Source organism: Silurus meridionalis, chromosome 19, assembly GCF_014805685.1.
Source record: "Silurus meridionalis isolate SWU-2019-XX chromosome 19, ASM1480568v1, whole genome shotgun sequence".
Taxonomy (NCBI): Eukaryota; Metazoa; Chordata; class Actinopteri; order Siluriformes; family Siluridae; genus Silurus; species Silurus meridionalis.
In genome coordinates, this window is record NC_060902.1 from 11535572 (window position 1) to 11559281 (window position 23710).

Sequence of the window (23710 nt, forward strand, 5' to 3'; positions counted from 1 at the left end):
CGTGTACTCTCTACTGTCTTTACTCTCAGTGGAAGTCACTGCACATTTTTAAAAAGTTGAACTATGGACACGCCCACATCTCATAAGCAACATGCTCATGTTTCACCAGCTCTCACTAAATATGCACGGTCACTGGTTGCGTTGTTGCTGTGAGCCACAGTATGTGTGAGTGTAGCTTGAGATACTCATTTGCCAGATATCTCAAGAATAAGCAGTTAAATATTTGTAGAATGTATATGGAATGCAGAAGATGAACGGACTAGATATTGGAATTGTCTTCAAACAGGGTCAAGGACAAAGCAAGGTAAAATGAAATTTTCTTTTTTCATTTGCTTCCTTCCAGTGCGAGGTAAAATTTTAAGGGGATTTTTCTTTCATACACATTCGTAACAAAATGGACAAGGCGGTGGAGATATCCCTGCTGACAACACTGGAGTCGAGTTAGAATTGTTTGGGTTTAAATTCCTTTTGAAAAGTGCAACGGCAAGTATGATGAGAGCTACAGGAAAACGATGAGGCGAAATACCTGCATGATCAGCTCATGTGAATTTTTCGTCACTATCCCGCATGTTTCACAATAATGCTTACATCATGTTTGGCACTTGAGTCAATTCAACCTTAAAAAATGCCATTGTAAAGTCAAATGTCAGCATTGTCAGCATAGCCTGTGAATTTTGCTCTGACAGTTCCTCAAACTCAGCTACATCACACCAGTTCATACTTAGTCTCTGACCGGTTTTATCCCCGATCCTGCTCACACGGTTATTGTAATTGTTTGTATCCATCATCAAACAGACATACGGTTGCTGTCTGTATATTTTCAGACATGCCGAGTTAAATATTTGAGTACCAATTAATTCAAACAAAATGCGGACTCATTTGAGCCACCGCCCAGGCAGGTATAACTAATACTTATTAAGGGGAAGCTGTACATTTACGCTACTGAACATGGTCTTGGTTTTACATGCATTAGGTCATGACCAATCACAAAATTTTCCAACACACAGGTGTTTTTCTTGGATCCTCTGATATCTATTATCCTTACCTGTATTTGTATCTGTTTATTCAGAATAATCGATTGTTATTCTGTTACATTCTTAAGAAATTTTTTTATACAATTGTCGATGGGCAATTCCAATCAATTCACCTACTAGCAGATGCTAGGAGACCATTCACAGAGAGTAACCCAAGATCAGGAACCAACTGGGAACCCTAAAGGCTCAGTGGTTAATGTTTCAGCCTTTGAATCTGAATGTTGTGAGCTCAAATCCCAGCACTACCAATTTTCCACTGTTGGGTCCTTGAGCAAGGCTCCAGTGGTCTTAAGGGGATAATTGTAAATTGCATTGTGCCAGGGTTCATAAATGTAATGCCAATGAGCAACAGTAACTGTAAAAGCATCTTTAGAGTTTACTTCAAAAAGTTACCAGAGTGCACTCCAATTACAGGGCATCCCACTAAAAACCAGTACATTTTCATTAAGGGATATTTGATCAAAACGTTTGTTATTTCAACAACTTCTACACCAAAAAACAGGGATGTGAATCCGATTTAGCTATTTTTCCCCTACTGTCATCAAAATCTAGAGACGACTCTGTAATTCTACTTTAATGAATGCATCAATAGTTTATTTGTGTCGCGTTTTTGTAACTCCTTTTTTGGTTCGACCTGTTTTCTCTCCTAACTCCAATCTCCACCACCTTAAAACTGACTCTAGATCAGTATTAGTGCGCGTGCAGAAGCTTTTCACATGGTGTAAATCTCTGATCCTGGACCAGTTGTGGTTAATAAGCAGGGCCCGATTTCCCAAGCTAGTCCCTCCCTCTCTTCTCTTTTCTTTCTCTCGAATCCAAGCCCTCTCAAGTCACTCAGTTTTCAATTGAACACGCTGAATCGAAAGAGAGAGAGAAGCAGGGTGAGCTTCTGGTTTTTTTTTCTCCTCCATACTTTTTGTACCTTTAGTCGAGGGACAGCACAAGGCAAAGCGAATTATTTTGCCAGGAGAGAAGTCGTAACTGTTGCGTTCAGTGCTGAGCGATAGCCTGCTTTACATTTCCTTTTTTTTCTGCTTGAATTATAATAGAAGTAGAACAGCGTCTATTGCTTTCGATCGCTTTGCGCGTGTGTGTGTGAACACGAATGTAAGACGATTCAGTTTTTTTTTTCGTGCATGCGTGTCCCCCCCCTAAAATCGTGAGTAGTGTCGGTCGAGCTGTGTGTGTGTGTGTATGTATGTGTAAACGCCCAGCTTGTTGACCGGTGGGCTGAAGTTTAGTTTGCAGCGCACGCGCCGACCGACTGCCACAGTGCTGCATTGAAAGCGCGTGCTGCGCGTCGTAACGTTACACTAAGACACTCGTTTCTTTCTTTGCTTTGCTTCTCTAGAAAAAAGAGAAACACGTTTACTTCTCGCAAAGGCTGCTTTTAGAGGGAAAAGGACTGGCTCTATCACCGAGCATACAGACGGGGCACGTTTCCTATCTCGTTCAGACTCCAGGGCGAGGAAAAGACTGCGATTTTGAACGGGATTTTACTAAAGTCCGAGTCACTTTCATGCACTGAGAAGAAGCAAAGGAAGAGGTGGTGGAAGAGGAGGAGGAGGAGGAGGAAGGTCAATCCCAGGGGTGTGTGCTTTATTCCGCGTTTTTCCCCTAACGAAACATACACAGAGAAAAGGTTAGTACATTTTCCTTGTGTTTGTTTTTTTTCCGTGTCTACAGGTGTGAGCAGTTTCAGTGCGCGTGCGTGTCATGTTGCATCTCGTGCACTGTTTCCATGCATTTGTGTTTTTAATTATTACGATCCATATTGTTTTCTAAACATATGCAAAAACAAACAACCATATCTGGTGTTTTGCTGAGTGTTGAGCTTATGTGAACTATTTGTTAGGGATTTTTTTTAAACAGTAGGTTCTCGTCTTCTCCAGAAGATTGGATGCGGAAGTAGCCAAACCACGAAGCTTCCATAACATCTCAGACCTTGTCTGAATGATCACGCGCGCTAACACACACACACACACACACACACACACATGCAGAACCTCGCTCTGTCGATTTCGGATAAACGCGTTGGTTCACGCGAACGCCGCAGCGCCCGGTTGAATCGCGAACGGCGCGCGCGACCCGAAGCGTTTGGCGGAGAGCAGCCCGTCTACAATGCGCGTGCACGCGAAATCACTGTGATCAGCCAGCCGGTCGCTTTTAATAAAGCAAGCGACTCCGAGACAAAAGGCAGGGGTTTAACACGCAGGGACGATCTGAGGGGAATTTTTCCTCCCCTTTTTTTTCTTTTCTTTTCTTTTCTTTTTTTCTCTCCTCCCTTCAGGGCTAAAAGGCTCACCTAATTAATCAGGGCGAGCAGTCGGCGGCGCTCGAGCTATGTGACGTCATGGCGCAAGTGCGCTGAAGGGGGGAAACCCTGCGGTTTGTTCTTCGAATTGGAAGAGACCTAGACTGAACACCCCCCCCCCTTAGAGTGCCTCCTCACAGGACTCTACCTTGTGTGCACCATCTTCATTACTTTATAGCGACGCAGTCCACTTCATGTATTGGCCCATGATGAAGGTTCTTAGTGAAATAACCTGATCTTGCTGGTATAAACTCTACCCATATAGTGAGCTCTGTCTATGACTGGGGCTTTGTACATTTACCCTGACTTAGTGGTTTGCATATCTGCCTCGTACCTCCAGGGTTGGGAGGTTCTCCCTGAGCGTCAGGGTTTTTCCCCTGTGTTCTGCAGTACCCCAGGACCAAAAACAAATCTTCTAGCGTTTCCCACATTGTCCGTAGTGTGTATGTATAATGAGTCGGCACTTCGATGACGATGTCCCCACGATAGGCTCCAGGTCCCCTGTGTAGGAAAAACGGCATAGAAAATAAAAGGAAGCATAGTTTCAAGATATTCTCATTTGAATTTTTGTTATTGATTAATGTGTCGATCAAACTTGTGATTGACTATTTAATTAAGCGCATATATATATATATATATATATATATATATATATATATATATATATATATATATATATATATAATATGGTATATTCATATGTTGAAAATTGCCCACGATGAAGGTTCTTAGTTAAATAACCCAATTCCAGTTGGTAGTATAAACTCTATTCTTACTGTGAGCTCTGTCTATGGCTGGGATTTTGTAGGTTTCGGGGTCCTGGAGATTGTTTGCCAGTACTCCAGTCCAAAAACCCATCTTATAGTGTTGCCGGCTTTTCCAAATTGTCTGTTTTGTGTGTGCAAGTTTAATGAGTTGGCATCCTGTCTAGGATGTCCCATGATAGGCTTCGGGTTCCAAGTGTAGGATGAGTGGAATAAAAAAATGAAGAAAAAAAATTCTTGAGGCATTTTCAAAATCTCTGATTCATTCCTCTCTTAGACTTGAGTGTTTATTTCAAGTGTGTGTGTGTATGAAGTATTCTGTGTATGTGGATTAATGTGTATGGAGTATTTATGTACTGGGAGTCGCCCTTGATTAAGGTTTTTAGTGAAATAACTATATACCAGGTTGTAGTATAAACTCTGCCCATACTGTGAGCTTTGCCTGTGTCTAGAGTTTTGTCCATTTTAGTGGTTTAGAGCTTCACACATTTGCCCTACAGGGTTGGGGGTTCAAATCCCATCTTTGCCTAGTGTGCGTGGCTTTTACATGTTCTCCCTGTTTGAGGAGCAGCTTCAGGGATTTTTGCCTGGGTACTCTAGTCCAAATGTGTGTGTGTGTAATGAGTTGGCACTCCTTGCAGGATGTCCCATGATAGGCTCCAGGGTACCTGTGTAGGGGAAACGGCATAGATAATGAAGGGAAAGATGGTTTTCAATTTTAATTGTTTGCCATTGAATCATACCTATATTAAACTTCTAATTGATTTAGTTATTTGTTGTATACTGCATGGCTAGAAAGGGCATGGACACTTGCCTATAACAAGCATATGTTTCATGTCTTTTATTTTATTTATTTTTAACAATTAATCAAGTAATTGGATAAGAAGCACATTTTCTTTATTAAAGAGCAATACTAAATATACAAGAGAAAATAAGATGGGTCTTTTAAAATTATTTGTTTCCTTTTTAGAATAATTTACATTTTATTTCTGAAATTGCATACAAGAAAATCTCTGTAAATGAAACCCATTGGGTGCATTTAATTGCCATATTACATAATGTAATTTCATTTTTTTTCCAAAAGTTTTTAAAAGAGTAGTCATTATGTACTGATACTGTCTTTGTGTTTTAGTTTGAAATGATCCCAGATTTAGGGAAGCTTTCCATCGTTTTCTTTAGCCTGAATCTTTTGGAAGCCTGTTTCTGCCACATTAAAAAAAGTTTGCCTAATTCTGAATTTTTATCCTCTCAATTCCTAGTTTTTTTTTCTTCTCGCACTTTCAAGTTTATTTCTCGTAAACATCCAACATTTCTGGTGCATTCATTGGTAAACATGCTGTCTAATCCAGAGCTGATTGTTAGACAGAGTTCTCAACAGGGATCAGAGGCTTAGTTTGATACCATGCGATTCTATTGATTGTAACCTTTTTCAATTTTCTATGTTTTCTGGCCTTACAGAGGGGGTGACTCTGTCGGATTGGCAAAAAAGTGGGAATTGCGAGAAAAAAAGTAGGAATTGCGAGAGAAAAAATTGAAATTGCAAGAGAAAGAAAAACACGAAATTGACAAAAAAAACCCAACAACAACTCGGAATTGTGAGAAATAAAAACTCAGAATTGAAGAAATGAAGTCGGAATTTGGCAAACTTTTTTTTTTATGTGACGGAAACGAACTTCCAAATGAATCTTCTCCTTGACCCTCGTTGTTTCCCCCCCCTATCTTCATTTTTTTATTCTGCAGCATCTTCTGTGTTTACCCGTCAAAAAGAACACCAGAGTTTAGCAGGTGGTGCATCAGTAATAATTGTCTGTGTGGAAACACAATACTCAGTGTTTGATTAAATTATATATATATTTTTTTTTGTATTCTAATTACTTGAGTTACTCAAGGAATAATTTTTAGCCCTAAAGTCTACTGTTGCCTCCTGGAAATGACCCTGTGACTCTTCAGCACCATCTGTGCTGTTGGTCGACCTTGCCATGCTCGTTATGTATGGCATAACTCCAAAGCACACAGCATTTCATCATCTAGGATATCATCCTTGTTAAATTCGACAGGCTTGGGTGAAGGCAGCCGTATAAAATCCTTTTTTAACTGTAGAGGTATTTTTTCCTTCCTTTTTTCTTTCTCACATTTAGCTGATTCACCAAATGACTGTTTGGTTCAATTCAGCAGGTGGTAAAGGGCATTCTAAACGGTTTTCGCTTTTGTAACAGTCTGTTAAGCACTGTTTAAAAACAAATATCTAAACATGATCATATCACAGTGCTAGTGCCATTTTACTGGGACTTTAAGGTAGCAGGGAATGTCATGAAATAAGTTGAACGTTACATTTTCAGTATAGAATTTATAATATTGATAAATAAAAATAAAATATTTGAGGAAATTTTTGGAACCAAGGGGGAAAAAAAAATCACAAATATAGTAATAATAATTGTTTCTTTTTAGTAAGTGTGGTTTATAAAGGAAACCAGCACGTTTTCAGTCACACGTATCATCTTGCTGTAATTATAACATTTCAACATGTAGCCAACGGATAAACTGATCTGTTTCTCTTTCAAATCACAAATGCTTTCTCATACTATTCGTTAGCTACCAGTGGATTTAACATCTAATAGGTTTAATTAATGTGTGTTCAGGTTTGCATGAGTAGGCCTGTCTGCTTTGTGAGTAGCCGGCTCAGAGCAGCCAGGCCGTGGATCACGTTACATTCCCTTCACCTTGTGAAACAAATCTGCTTAGTAAATTGCATGAGCTGTATGGTCCATACTAAAACGAATTGCAGGAACCCTTTTCCTGGCTCGTTGTTTATCATTACACACTCACAGTCTTTTCTTGTGCAAGAGCCTGTATTTGTTTTTGTTTTTTTTTGTTTTTTTTCCACCACCCCAGCCAGGTCTGTCATCAAATTGTACATAATTTTAGTTACTGCATTATTGCTAGTTACAGGGTATATTTTTGGTGGTTTTGATTATGCCATGTATTAATTGTAATGATGGAACAATAATTGTTTCAGGAGCTGATCACAAAGAATAAATCTAACTGAATGCAGTCCAAAAGCATCATTTACCCAGTCTCTTATTTATTTATTATTTATTTATTTATTATTTTTTTTTAATCAAAATGCATTATTTTAATTTTTTTGCTTATAATGGCTATTCATTAATAATAAATTAAAGCAAATACTAATGTAAAATACCCAGACAGGAAGGAGATTCATTTTTTTATTTTTAATACAATTTATTTTTATTATTTATTTATTTTTTTTTTTGGGTAAGGCAATTCTGTGGTCCAGGCAAGTGATGACCCACTCAAATCTTCCATTACAAGATGAAATTTTACATCACAAACCCTCATGCACATCACAGGACATGTGTTGCTAAAATGGGACGTTTTCTGTTTTGAAAGCACAATAATTGGGAACTTTCGTGGCATTTTTTTGCATGTGCAGGCATGCTCATCTGACTTCCTCTGACTAGGGGGAAAAAAAACTTGCTGTTGCAGCACACTCGTGCAATGCTGCCCAGAAAATAACTGTTTAGGGAAGCAATTATTGTTAATTCAAGAAATCAACTCTGCTCAATCAGTTTGTATATAACCAGCAAGAAAATTGTTCTTGTGTATACATGCAAAATGTATTTCATTTATTTATTTATTTATTTTTTAAATATACAAAGCGTCTAAACAATTTCTGTCTCTTTTTGTTATACATGAATTTTTGTACTTGTTTTACAATTGTAAATCTGTTTACATTACAACTTTTCTTCCTGTGACTTAAAATAGGTGTTAAGCTTTTTTTATTTAAAGTAATAATTCATTACCAATATTGAATTCTTTTTTTCCATATTATGCAGAACTATTGCCAGGTAGCTTGCTAGTTATTGTTCTTAGCGAGCCAAGTGGTTGATTCTGATTAAGTGAAACAACCTAATGCAGGTCTTGCATTGTTGTTTATCTATTTATTTTCAGTAACTGCTTTATACTGTTTAGGGCCATGATGGAGCTAGAGACTATTCTGGAAAACTTGGTGTTGTCCGGAAATACACACAGAATAAAGTCAGAGTATAGTCATGGAGTATGGCCAAAGGTGGGGTTTGTTATAAGCAAATGGTAAACCAATTAGCATGTCTTTCTTTTGTCCATGTTGATTTCTTAGGTGTTCATGTACTGGGGTTCCATCTAGTTTGCATTCCTGCCAAAATTTTACCTGGAATAGGCTCCAGATTTACCACAACCCTGACCATGATCAGGTGGTTGCTGAAACACCGCTATATTGGTTAGTTCATGTTTACATTTATCCAGGTAAAAGTCTAGTATCCAAAATTATACTCATAGAAACATCATTCCACAATGAAAAGCACAGCATTCATAAGCAGTTTGAACAATTAAAAGAATTCAAACGAGGTGAAATTATTTGAATAACCACTGCTTTTGCAATATGGTAACACCTTGTTGGCAGGTAATGTGTCCTACTATGTAAATTCCTGATCTGTGCTTCACACGTGAACACATGTCTGTGCACATATCTGTGCACATCAAATCATCATCATCATCATCATCATTATGATTGTCCCCTGAGGCGACCCCTAATTAAGAGAAACCGAAAGAAGAAGAAGAACAGTTGCTTACTTACCTTTACTTATCTCTGTGAAAAAAAATCAGTTGTTTTAAATAGTGTATGTAATGTGCCTCCTACTGAATAGGAGGATTAGGATTTAGCTACAAAATCTCATGTCAAATATATTTTTTTATGGGTTTTTTTGTTTAGCACAACAAGCCAAAAGCTAATTCTACATATCATGGAAGCTTTTTAATAACTGAATGTATCAGTTAAATTTTTTTAAATTGTCAAGTAACTAATGTTAAAACGATGAACCAGTTTAGTGTTCGAAACAAGCTCTGTTTCCCCAGTTTAAATAGTGGACACAAAAACCTATACTTGTTCACTTTAAAACCAACTAGCTAACATTATAATGTGCACCAGCTAGCTACACTGCTATGGCTGTAATTCCACATTGGAATAGTGACAAACTGTTCAGAATATTAAATATTAATCATCAATTTTTTCTAACTTGAGGTAACCAAGTTAGCTTTGTTGATACAGCTCCAGACTGCTGCTAATTAGATAGCATGCTTGCAGTTGAATTCCTACATGGATTTTGAGCGAGTACTTTCAAGAAAGCAAATGAGAGCATACAAAATAATTAGCTTTACTAAATACTATATAATAATGATATACTAAATACTATATAATATGTACTTTAATACAAAATACTATAGCATTACCAGTGTTTGATGATCCATTTTAGCTACGTGTTTTATGGCTCTAATATTATTTATTTAGCATTCTGTTAGTTGGATTTCCTGATGAGAAATTTAAGCAAAACAGAGAACACTGTGTAGTAAGCAAAATAGGGTGAGGAAATGAAAACATGCTACGAAATAAGTAAGAAACATTTAAAATGTGTGCAGTCTTGGGGGCTAATCTTGCTAGTATACAATGTACTCATTTCTAACATCATGTGGCCATTCTGAGGTCTTATGACTTTCTTGTTCTGAATGGGCTGATGACAGCTCACTAGTCAGTAGGGGTGTAACGGTACACAAAATTCACAGTTCGGTTCAATTTCAGTACGGTTAAAGGGGGAGAAATGCAAGACATATAATATGTTGCGGTTAAGTCATTGTATTTATTCAATATAAACTTGGCTGACATGATAAATCCTCATCCACTGTCAATATTAGATTTCAGTATTCTCTTTCAGTTTTCTGAGGAGATTATTTTTACATGTGGCAAGTCTGTTTATGATTTGTTTTGATTAGTTTAAATTTGGATTCGGTTTGTTTATAACAGAAAAGAATTATATTTGAAATCATGATTCCCCACATACATATTGATGTCCTGATATGTAGTTGACCTTGATATGTAGACCAGGCGATATAACAATCACGGTATATTACAGTGTACATTGCGAACTCTGAAGCGGAGCACGGTTCGGCAAATACATCGTCAACATTTTCGTAAATATGAGCCAACTCAAAAGGGGTGATTTCCAGCAATCTGCAGATATAGCTCCTATTATTTCACATCATTAGTTTCTGGGATCGGAACGTGATTAATGAAGCGTGTCATTAAAAGAGTGGGGGGAAAAATCACCCTGAACTACTGGCATATCAGTATTTCTCATTAAAGTGTGATCTTCAATTATGCAAAAGGTTTTTTTTTTTTTAAACAAAATTCTCAGGTGACCTTTTTAACTTTAAAAGCTTTTCATGTTTGCCTCATTTTACTTTGCCGAACCGTTTTATATATTACATAGAAAACCACCCAAAAAAGGTTGCAAAGCTTCAGGGTTAATGCTAATAGTGCTGTCTAGACCATTGTGTCTGTAATCTCATAAGTGTGCTATATAGCTGCAATGCATTCTGAAACTTCAAACCTGTGACTGCCATCTACATGGGGGGGTTTCTCTATGATATTAAGTGTAACAGGAAAATGAGTAAAAAGGAAAGACCCTTTTGCTCATTAACTAATGAGCTGGCATCAAAATCACACATCATAATATCATATATTTTATGTACTTAATAGACACATTCTTATTAAAAGTAATTTACACAATATTGATCATGCTTTCGATATTTAATATAGTTTTTTCCTGAGAGATTCATCTTTGATCTGTGGCTTTTGTTAAATCAAAACAGCCTCTTCCTTCCAGAATATGTGTTTGTGAGTGTCATACGCTATCCATAATCCGGCGGGTATGGATGGGATGCGTGTGTGAAGCGTAATCAAGACATTCTCATTCCTAGCGCGAACTCAAGCCGAGCACTGCATTCTATTGTCGAACATGTTAAGCTGTGTTTGCTCGGCCAGCATTTGTTCCCTCTAATTAAACGAGAGTGCTGTCCTCTGCACCCTTCCCGACCAAAGTAAATGAAATCGGGGAATTAGGAGGCTTGAGCTCTGCATAGTTCTGTGGTACTGCATCACACACACTCAATGCGACCAGACACACTTATGAGGATACACCCTATTAAGTATTGAATATTCTTTGGACATTTGGTTCCATGCATTGTAGTATAATACATGTTACATAAGACGAAATGCAAATTTGAATTGTATAGCTGCATGCATATGCAGGTCTGCCCCCAACAACTAAAAAATAAATCTTTCTTTGGGGAGATCCTGGAAACAAAATGTAATCTCAATCCCCCCCCCCAAAAAAAAAAAATCCCCTCCCCCACATGCTCATGTTGCTTTACTAGCAGGTGTGTTGCATGTGTTTCATCACCTCTGCCCTTTTGTGCCCTCCAGTTTGCCATTAGTGAGAATATTAACACCTCTGAAGTGGCCAACAGTTGTTCCCAAGTCAAGAATGGCTGTGTAATGATTAATGAGCAGCTGATTTTCAGCTCATTCTCTTGTTTTTTTTTCATAATAATATTAATAATAATGTGTAAGCTTGTGCTAATTGAGCCACAGAGCCCAGAGTGCAACAAACTGACAACAGCTACACTTGGATTAGGTTATATTTGTAGATGCATGATCTCAATATCAAGATAAATTATTTCGTGATGCATGTCGTCCAGATATAATCACTATAATAGTTATTTTATTCTTTTAATGATTCAAATGAACTGGTACTGAATGGATGCTGTTCATTGGACTTTTTTTTAATGAGGTTTTTTCTTTGTTTAAAGAAAAAAAATCATTGCATGAAAAACTCTGACGGTTTGAGTCCATTTTGCTATTTTGCGGTCGGTTTGTTAGCTCGATTAAATATTGCGATACATTTCGTCAAGTCATCCCAGGCCCAACCTGAAGTTTTATTGTTGACTTCTGTAACACATGGTGCGTTGTCACTCGTGGAAAGGGTCGTTTGGAGGATTTTTCGAGTGCGTTTCCCACTGAGATGATGACAGAGGCCTACCCATGACAGACGCACAGATGCACTCGTCAGTCTGCTTTATTATTCACATGTTCCTGACGCAGCGAGCTTTGACACTCGTGCTGTTATCAGGTGCGCACGGAACAATAGGACTCCGCTCTTCTCCATTTCCATCTGCTGTGTCAGGGATGTAACCGTTAGTCAGAACTAAGTGTTTAATCGCCAGCAGTTTGCTTTAGTAGCCCTGACCCAATCACTGCATTTCTGTGCTCAAAAATTTCTATAAAAATTCGCAAAAGCCTTTATTTTTCATACTTCTAGAGCTATAACACAGAAGATTTTGCTACTTTTTTTTTTTTATCAAAATTAAATACGACTGGAAGGAAGTCAGACAGCCATTATATAGAATGCTGCTTAAAACTAGCATCAGCACTGGATAGATTTTGCCAATGTGTCTGAGCGCCTTGTGTTTTTTTTTGGGTTTGCTTTTGTTTTGTTTTTTTTAATTCACATTTAATTTCATCATATGGTCTGAAATGGAACTTTGTTAGTTTAAATCTTAAATCTCAGAATGAAGTGTATTTGTAAGTGTGTGTGTGTGTGTGTGTGTGTGTGTGTGTGTGTGTGTGTGTGTGTGTGTGTGTGTGTGTGTGAGAGACTTTGAGAGAGAGACTTTGTGGGTGTATATGTGGGATCCCCTTGAGCCTTGATGACACGCTTCCAAGTCGCACTTTGAATGTAATCAGAGCATAGCACATTGGAGTCTACTGAGAGGGTGGATAGAGGTGGGGTGAAAATCACCCACTCAGAGCTGAGAAGTACCAAACCCAGCAGTCAGTCTACACGGTGACCCAGGACTGATGATGGTAATAGAAACACACTTAAGAAAAAAAGAATAGTAATAAATGTTTTTGTACACTATCTGTACAGATTTTTTTATTTAAATAGTGTAGCGACACAGATAGCGGCACTGTAAAATAAAAGGAATATTAGTTATACAAAATTGAGTATGAACTGAAATGAGAAACTATCACCAAATATAAAGTGAAAAATAAAAGGTTATTAAAATAGTTATATAAAAATAGGCTGCAAACAAAACAAGGACCTCTACATGTTAAGAGACGGCACTCATAGCGGGTCAAAAAAGTTTCCATCATAATACTTTCAGACTTTTCTGATTCACAGATTAGACTTTCTCATCAATTTCCCTCATTTTTTTTGTTTTGTTTTCTTTCTGCTGCATTTAAATGATGCAGTTGGGAATGAATGTGTACAAAGTTTGTGCAATGTGATCTTAAACAGCACTATCAAACTGGATAGTAGACACACAGCTACTGTACCACAATGTCATCCACCATTTTCTTTGAGTTTAGTCGAATAGGTCATGTGTCTGTCACATGATTAAAAACACCTCAACTTATGCAACTTAACATGCACATTGCCTGAAATACTCAGTCCAAAGTCTTAACCAGCTACTTCCAGTCAGAATAATTTTTCTAAGATATTTTACACCTGTGATCTGAAAGCATAACGCACTTTTGGTAATCAGAAATTAATTAACAACCAGGTAAAGTGCTGCGACTGTTTTTCTTCTGTAATTTCACACCCGGATGTGTTTTGTTCCTCTTATACCACAGCAATTAAATTAAGCTTTTTTTATTGTTTGTTAAAGAATGACACAGGATATCCTTTTTTGTGTATAGTTACATTTAATTATTATTATTATTATTATTATTATTATTATTATTCAGGGCTGCAACAACTATTCGATAAAATCAATAATAATAGATAATGAAATTTGTCCTTGAATGCTGATATCGATCAGGCTGCAAACACACTTTTGTCACAGATGAAGGTGAAACTTCAGCACGGTAAGCAAAAACTGTATATCCTCATGTGAAAATGTTGTAGTTTAATGACGTGCTATTGTGTAAACTGTTTGTTTGCTAACTTTGGGATAATCGCACTGGATCTGTTCTGTCATGACTCGTGAGCTTCACCTCACTCATTAAGTAGGTATTTTCAATCACTAAAAAAACAAACACTAAATCTAAAATCAGCAAATAGCAGCAGTAAACGATTACATATTTAGTTGCTCTTGTGGTTTTCAGCGAATGCTTATGAATTTGTGCACCAATGCATATTTTTCGTTTTCTTTTTAAGCCCGTTAGCTTGCAATTATGTATTTGAACTGGGTGCGTTAATATAAACCTGTGGTTTGACTGTCGGTGCAGTTTTAGAAAAAGAACCATAATTTTCTGACATGCCTGAGTTTTGAAGAGACAACGAACATATTCTAGCCAAAGCTGCATGAGAATTTTATTCGAGCCATCACACCAATCCTCATGCCCACGCAGCAATTACTGTTGCGTAATGATCCATGCCCTTCTCCAGCTGTTGGATGTTTAAGTTCATTCGACAGGTCTAATTTCTTACATACAGGAGAAAAGGATGAAGAAATGAAAAGGCACTGTGCAAAGGTGATCCTAAACGGGAGAACCAGAGGCAGAGTGCCTTTTGCTCATCACACCGAGTCGAGCCATTTTGCTTTGAAAGGGTGGTTTAGAGAATGAGATCTGAGAAAGAGAGAAGGAATGTCGGAGGCACGAAATCTTTCACAGAGAGCTCTTCAATCCTCCATGGAGAGCACTTGTTTAGAGAGGGCTTAGAGCTCATCATTCCCACACATGGGCAGGGAAGGCTGAGGGCTGCACGACTCGGCAACGGATGTCCCATTAAACAGGGTGTTCTCTTCTGGTTTTACACCAGTAACATTACAGCATTTTTTTTTATTTATACTACAATTTATTGGTTGTTTATTCAGTCTGCAACTATATTTTTGAATAAGGAATTATTAAGTGTAAAAAACGGTGAGTTCATTCAACAATACAAAAAAACCACTTTTCAGAGCATTATTCTAATAAATTCAAATCATAATTTTGAGGTACATTTGCACTACGAGTGCCAGTCTCTTCCGTTTTTACTGGCGCCGATATTCACATACCCTATGTGCAATTGAAAAGCTTTTGTTTATTAATTAATTATTATTTTTTTTTTTAGAAGATAGCATTTTTATTAGACTTTATAATAGATTTTATTTTCAGTAGAAAATCCAAACCTTTACAATGAACAAAATGCCCCTACTTCATTTATTAGCATTGCAATTTAAATGTGTGTAAACTTTTAGTATATAGATTTTAGCTAGTTTTAATAATTTAATCATTAAAAAGACTGATACTTTTTAAGAAGATTGAATTAATTAGATCAATTTGCATTTTCCAAATGAATCCATTCGCAGTGTTCACTTTAAATCGGACGGTATGCAAGTGCCAACTGGGGGTTTCATTACTTCTAGAGGAATAAATGCACTAAACCTACAAGGAAGTTTCGACCTCTGGAAACAAAGAAAACACACCTTTTGACATGGATTTGCTGCATTCCCTCAGGTACTGCATGTACCTCCTAACCCTCACGTTTGGCAGATTTCACGGCTGCTATATTCTATAGACCATTCTTTTTCCCTTTAAGATGTTTTACTGTATAAATTATTTATTGCTTTAGATTGTGGGGGCGTGGTGGCTCAGTGGTTAAGGTGCTGGGTTACTGATCGGAAGGTCGGGGGTTCAAGCCTTGGTATAGCCAAGTTGCCACTTTTGGGCCCTTGAGCAAGGCCCTTAACCCTCTATGCTCCAGGAGGTGCCATATCATGGCCGACCCTGTGCTCTGACCCCTTTTGATCAAGCTGGGATATGCAAAGAACGAATTTCACTGTGCTTTTATGTACTGTATATGTGACAAATAGATGCTATTCTATTCTAATTCACAAAGAGATATCAGCTTGTTAGACCTATAACACTCACAGTTTGTCGTTTGGAGAAGGTAAATTTATATACGTGTGTGTGTGTGTGTGTATGTATGTATGTATGTATGTATGTATGTGTGTCAGCCTCTACCCTGATTGGTCTCTTGTAAAATTTGTACAGCTCCATTCATAAAATGTAAGTATAGTGGGAGTGGAGGTAGACCACTCCCAGTACACAGATGCTCAGATTTTTTTCCCCTTTTGAAAGGCTTGTATAGAGTCTACAGGTGCATTTTTGGATAATTTTTAAAGCTTGATGTTTACATATTGGATTTTGTGAAAAATGTTAAGGTCTAAAACTAAATATTTACACTGTGTCTCACATGCCAGCTTAATAGCCTTTCCTTAAAAGACATTATTTCACGTTCCCGCTCGCTCTCGAACAAACAAGAGCACAAAAAGAGCAAACAAGAACCCCTCTCTTTGATTCTAAAGACCAAAGAAATGAATGTGCTAGCACACGTATGAGCAACTAATCTCGATGAAAGAGTTTGACTATTTGACAGAGCTTATGCAACAACAATTACAAATGCAGCAGGAGTAGATCCCTACGGACATTTAACCGGTTTTGGTAGCATTTTAGTACTAGCATCATCAAACAAACAAAATATTCCAACATGTCAAATAAACACAATTTTAGTTTAATGAGATCACTTTTTTTGTGCAAGGACATTTTGGGAATAAAAAAAAAAAAAATTTCAATTATCTATGTCCTGTTGGAAACATTTTCAATGCAACTTCTATGGGAGATTTTGGAGTGTCCCCTTTAACAGCACTCTCTACCACCCAATCGTAATACCTTATGTGTCATGTTCTTTCCTGTAGAATTATTGGAAAGGTAAAGATTCACAGGTGCTATTGATTTGTAGACAATCTTTACCCTTATGGCTAACATAATTTGGAATGTATAATTATTGTTAATGCTAAAAACATATTTAAATAAGTATCAAGTTCAGACAGGTTTAAGACAGTTCCAAAATTAAAGTAAACCTGTCTTTTCTTGGCCATGAGCACAGATAGATCCTGTTTGCCTTTTGATGCGGATTTATTCTGGGATAGAATTTGTTTGTGAAAAGATAAGAAATCCCAAAGCCATGGCAGGTGGCTGTGTTAGTTTGGGACGATGGCCATCTGAGACCATGAGTCCGTGTGAAATATCGATTCACTGTGTGCATCCATAGAGACAGTCATTTCAAACAGGATGATGGAAAGGCATCTCAGAAATAAACAGGATGAGCACAAAGTGTACCAGTGGCATTGTCTATGTTCCTAATACATAAGAATTGTTGTCTTCTCTTTCTCCAGCGCAGCTGAATAACAGTTGTGGCGTTCATTATTGTATTTAAAATGTTAATACAATGTTATGTTTTTGTAGACAGTTTTACTTTTATGGGTTTGGAACAACGAGGCCAGTTCTTCTAAAATGATGAGATATATTTATTCTTAGATTTACCTTTGTTGGCAGACCACCCAATTTATTTGTTGAGTAAAGGTATAGGAACAGATGGACTTAAAAGTAAATGCAATCAGTAGTTGGTTGCATATGACATGACATTTTTTGTGATGATTTTCTTTGAGTGGTTGTTTACTTTGGGCAGTTTCTTGCTTCAGTATCCTCTTCAGTAGGTTGAATGCATGCACAGTTTGGTCAAGGTCTGGTGATGGACTTGATTTTATTTTGTGTAATAAAGTCCTTTGTTCGGTAGACAGACTGTTATGGCTCATTGTCTTGCTGTATGAAGTTCCTCCAAATTAAATTGAGCACAATCTAAAGTGGCAGATTCTATGTACAGTGGCAGAGTTAGATAATTAATAAAGATTAGTAAACCCGTTATAGAAGCAGCAGTGCAAGCCCAAGATATGACACCTTCATTTGCTCGACGGTTGAGTTTGAATGTTTTGGATCATGAGCATATCCTTTCTTTCTCCATAATTTACACTGGATTTTAATTGCTTTGGTAGCTTCGATTATGACTTTTTCCCCCTAGCTTCAAAATTGCTTGAATTTTTCTCCCACAGATGTCTCTCTGGCCTTTGTGTATGTTTATCCTTTTTTAACAACAAATGTGGTGTTCACATGTTTAGCAAGAGCTCAAACCAGGACGAAAGATTTTACTTTATGATCTTATATTCAAAGTTTTTCACTATCAGTATATTTTAGTGTGCACTTTTTTACAGACAAGTAAAATTGTAGTGAATGATAGCATATAAAGCTTGAGGATTAGGTTGAAAGAACAGATTGAGTTTAATGTGCTATGGTTCAGCTGCCGATCAATTGTTATTGTTTGAAGTCTTAATCGATATAGATCTACTCAGAGTTTAACTATAAAAGGCCCTCAGAGATGGCCACAGAGTCATGTGGGACATGCACATATTGATCAGCTATAGCACAATCAGCACACAAGTTAATGGGCTGAACCAATTTCTTTGACCAGAGTTCCAAGCATTCCCATTCCCCTCTTCACCCCAAACACATATTTTAATAAAAAAATTACATGTATATAATAAGAATCCCCATTTTTGAAAATGTACACCTTTTAGCGTTGTATGTTATGAAGTACTGACACTGGAGACTTTCTGAAATGCTAAACAATGATATCTGTTCAGAAAAGGTCAACAATTGCTCACTTGTTCAAATTGAGTTTGTGTGGGGAATCCTCTAAGAGAAACTTCTAACCAATCAGAATCAAGAATTCAACAGCTCTGGTGTTTTTTTTTTTTTTTAAGACGTTCTAAAATACTAAAAACCTTCAATGCTGTCTCTCAGCTTGAGAGAGAACTGTTATTTTAAAACAGGATGGTAGGACATTTATGGCCTCAATTTCACCCAGGCAGTTCACAGAGGAAATACAAAGTTCAGTGACAACCATGAGGCAATCAAAGGACCCTGAAAAAACGATGACAGTAAATGATCCTTGTTCTTTCAGGAAGAATCCACCTTTCCCATCCTGCACTGCTGCAGTATGATTAGGTGGTCCCACTCTTGTGTTGAGCGATGCCTCGAATTAGCTCGGCTTAATCAGCCTCTTTCGCTGAGCGGAGATGCAATCTGCCTCCTCAGGCTGAGGGATGAAAGCCAGCAGGTGCCTTTGTACGTGACTAATAAAGCGATGGGATTGATTAGATGGACTAGGTGGAGTTGAGGGATTAGTCATCGTGTCCGATATTGTCGTGTAGCCATTAAAAAAATTAAAAAATAAATAAAAATAAACTTGATGAATAGAAGTAGCTTGTAATTACAGCAGATTTGGTCTTGTCAAGACTGCGCTTAAGCAGCCGCATCCTGAAAATACACGGTTAAGCAGCCGCACTTTGTTTAGTGTTGCGCGTCTAATCGTACACTTCCGGTATGGGTGGTGGGAGCGGTCAAAATACCTGTAAAGACGCTTCAGAACGGCGTTTCCGTTAAGAAACAGAAAAATCAGAGCATTTGAATCACCACAATCAAACGCTCATAAAACATTTTTTTGAGGTTTGCTCAATCTTTCCAAATAAATCTTATTTAGAATCTCGCTGTCCATTATATTCCTATTTCAAATTTCAACTCATTTTACTGTGGAGTTTTTAAGAAAGGTAAAGGCAAAATCACTCCAAACCTCAGGTGCATTTTCAATCATGTTCCACATTTAAACACTCATAAAACATTTTTCTTTGTAGGTATGCTCATTTTATGTTATGTTACGTTCTATTTTCACAATTTACAATGGCTTGTTGTTTCTGATTGCACTTTAACCCATTTAATAAAGTTACAACTTTTTTTGAACATTTTCTTTGTCATATGCAGTTTGATTTTAAGCAGGGGAAAAAAATCTATTTAAATCGCAAATTGGATTTTTTGTGAAAAAATCAGGGATTTTTTTTTTTTAGGCCATATCGCCCAGCCCTATCTTGTGGTACTTAAAAGAAGCATCAGCATGGAACTTTTGGTGGATTCCTCATAGTTAATGCCTTAAGTGCACTTAAAAATAAAAACAAAAACAAAAAGAGGCTAGGTTGCTTTCTGTTCCTGATATCATCAGCCAAACCTAATGGACTTTTTCCTGTTTTTCTTTTTCTTTGTTCATTTGTGATCATCTGTACTTTGAATGTGCCAGGCAGAAGCATGTTGCTAATTTATGTGCTGGAAAAATGCCAATAGGGAAACTCTTGTTTGTAATGCCCTCATCCACTCTTTCTTTCCTTTTTTTTTTTTTTTTTTTTGTTTCCTGGGCTGCCTTGTCGATTGTGCATACTCATCTCACCATATGCTGAGGTGTCTGTCTGCACTCTGATCAATTCTCATGGATCGATGGCTGATTTAAATCAGACTTCTCTGTGGATCCTATTATGCGTCTACTCTTAAACTTTGCACTCCTGCTCGGTCCTGCCTTTTCATCTATTAGAACAGATCTGAATGCATCAGACTTTTGAACTGGTTACCTCAGTATTACACACTAGCAGTACAAACACGGCATGCCCTCTCCCTCAGCTGATGCGTTTTCCTTTCGGCAGGGTGTGGCTGCTTTTACACATTGTTTGAGCGGTCGTGCTCATGGAAGACATTTTCACCACAGGCCTCAGCCTTTAGAAACACTTAATGTTATTTTTGCACCCTTCCAGCAGCATCATTATATTTAGCAGGTCCGTGAGCTGAACAAGTTTGTTTGAACACCGGCAACAAGGTAAGGATTTTACACCTAGTGGCCCACTTGCATCTATATCAGTTCTAATTTGCAGAATTTTGTTAGAGTGCCTCCGAACGCTTTCTAAAAGTGGCCACACTTGCCTGTTATTATCAAAGTGTCCGCACACTGTTTTAAGGAAGTCACACCCTTTACACTTCCTTTGACACATGTGGAAATGATCATGTCCCTTTTTTTTTTTTTTTTTTTTATTCCCCCCCCTTTCACGCTTTTAATGTTTGAGATAATAAGTCATGAACGTATAACGCGTTCGGACTAATTTTATAAGTTCGCGCTTTTCCTACGAGCCACTCCAGACAAGAGCTTCTAGTGAAGAAGAGAGCAGCCATAAGCAGGACAGCAACATGTGACCGGGGCTCTGTGCCAGAAAAACCGTGCAAGAAGGGCTCTTTGTTGGAGACTCCCTCTCGCTGCTTTTTCCACTGCTGAATTAAAGCCAGCTGCTAATGTGGTTCTGCATGCGACATAACGGCCGAGGTTAAAATTAAGCCACGATATGCACAACACCCGAGAAGAATCGTGGCATTGAATGGAGCGAGTTAACTGAGGGCCTTTTCAGAGAAAGTCTGTTAGCCTGCTTATGATTCCCAAATGCTTTACGTTCCACAACCTAAAGGGGTTATGTTTGTTCCTCGCAACATCTTGTGACACTTGTGGAAAGAAGGAAAACATCTCAGCAACAGTCACCTGAATCTTATTTAAATGTTTTCTCTTAGGTCTTTCTGAGTTTGTGGAATTGTAAATGAATTACAATAATTAAATTAAATTAATTAAATTAAGTAGAACACTGTAGCATCGCATTGCTTGTGTGACTGAAGAAACAGCTGCTTGCCCACTGTGACTTACTTGAAGTATTAATGACACCAAAGGGGCCTCTTCATGTTCATAAGAGTTTTCCTCTTTGTGTCGTCACACATGCTACTTGATCCTGTTACAGGCGTGCAGATCACAGTCCCTGTCATTCAAGTGGTCCAGACATGTTGCTTTTTTTTTTTTTCCCCTTTTCTTTTTGACGCATTGCTCAAAGCTTTCTTGGCACTAAAATGGTATGCTTACCATTTCCTATGAAGCCATTTTTTTCTTTTTTTTTCTTTTTTTTTCTTTTTGAAAACACAAATAAGGTTTGCAGGAGAACATTTCTATGCTTGTCACTAAATGTGTATTTTTTGGACATGAGGTAGTAGGTGATGATGTTACAGCTAAAATAGTGTGAATCACACGTCACTAACTTTTCTGCTTTGCATTTTTAAAGCGCCTCAACACTATTTCTCCTAAATAGAGTTTGTGGTTTTCTTGGTATGGATGGGATTGATAAAAAATGGAGTGCCATTATGGTTGGAAGTAATATTTGAGTCTTTTGGATGCTTTTTCTTTCTCTCTCTCTGATGCCACCTGACCATTCTGCTGGTCTTGTGACATTTGGTTTGAAAAGCTACAGTTGTCTCCTAATAAGCTGTTGTATAAAAGGCAGAGCTGGTGCTCCAGCTGGCTTTCAGCTAAAAGCAGTAACCCATGGATCCTTGTATGTTTGGACTGTCTGTTTTCCTGCAAAATACCCTCAAGGAGACTGATGATAACGGAGGATGACATTTGCGAAAGTTAGCATTGCGGTATCTGTTGATGCTCTGGGTGATGGTAATGCAGATAAGGCAGCCAAAGAAAAAATTTTTGGACAAAGGGAAGGAAAAGACGTGAGATGAGCAGCTTGAGTCTGGCTGACGATGTAAATTTGATACACTTAACGCTTGTCTGACTGTTGGTAGAGGCTGAGGCTACTTGAATGTGAAATATGCTAATAGATTGCTAATATCTAAATTAATATTTAAATACTGAATATTTAAAAATAAACAGCTCTATATATTATAAATACGTTATAATGACAAAAGGTTATGGATACCAGACTATTAAATTCACATGTCCTTTTTTAAATAGCCAATTTCGTATTAAGTCTCCATTTGCTGTTATAATAACCGCCTCTGTACTGGGAAGATGTTCCACAATATTTTGGAGTGTGGTTGTGGAGAAGGGTGTTAGTAAAGTCAGGTACTGAGTTAGGGTATGGAGGCCTGGGGTGCAGGTCAGCATTCTGATTCATCCCAAAGGTGTTCAGTTGGGTTTCGAGCTATATAGCAGGCCACGCATTCTGATTTATGTAAACCATATCTTCATAGAGAGTTGTGCAGAAGGGCATGGTCTAGCTGAAACAGGTTTGAGTCTTATAGTTAATGTGCAGGAAAAATTAGATGCTTCCACATCCAAAGACACCACAGCAGTGTGGTAACAGTTTGACAAAGATATATAACATAACCAGAGCACTATATGCTCAATAAAATGATTTGAAATTCTGCAGGTGAGTAAGAGATCATTATTGGACATGCTTTAATATCACCTTTTGTATTTTCTCAAGCTTTTGTTGTATATAGAGCTCAATCCTTCTAAGATAATCGCCATAAGTTCACCATGTTGAAACTGTTGGGATGCTGAGTGAAGAAATGGTGTACATTTTATGTAAAATTTTGGTAGAGTTTGTGTAAAAAGTATTATGATTCTTTGATACACTTAACGTGACATATGACTGTGAAATATTGGGGCATGCTTGTTTTGAGGCGCTTTTGCTTAACCTATTGGAACACATAGTAGAGGAGGATGCATTGTAGAAAGTACTGGAACAATTTGCGAAAAGTTTTTGAGACCCTTTTTGGGGCTCTATTTTGATATCTATTTAATCAAATGTTTTTTTTTCCCCTGATTGATTGAATAAAAAATACATACATATATATATATATATATATATATATATATATATATATATATATATATATATATATATATATATTATAAATTCAACAACAATGCTTTAAAAAATTGACATTTTGTTTAGATGTGAAGATATAAGCATATAATTATCCAGAATATAATTTAATTTTTCCATTAAAATTGTATATATGCATTGATAAATACAAACATTGAAAACAAGCATTTAAAAGTAATCAAGCTGCTGTAAATTAAAAACAAGAAAAAAGTTTAATAACACAAGTTAACTGTTATAGTAGACAACTAATTAACTAAAACGAGTCACGACAGAACAGATACAGTGCGATTGTCCCGAAGTTAGCAAACAAAAAGTTTACACAATAGCACTTCATTAAACTACACCATTTTCAT

At 37.3% G+C, this 23710-nt stretch overlaps 1 protein-coding gene across 7 annotated transcripts in view; it reads left to right on the forward strand.

Moving 5' to 3' along the window:
• Nucleotides 1-282: 282 nt before the first annotated feature.
• Nucleotides 283-23710, forward strand: part of atp2b4 (ATPase plasma membrane Ca2+ transporting 4) — a 104598-nt gene continuing 81170 nt past the window's right edge. For 5 of the 7 annotated variants that reach the window (XM_046874730.1, XM_046874723.1, XM_046874727.1 and 2 more), the window contains exon 1: nucleotides 1922-2676. The gene's annotated coding sequence lies outside the window, so the exon portion shown is untranslated. The other 2 variants (XM_046874725.1, XM_046874724.1) reach the window with 2 other exon arrangements.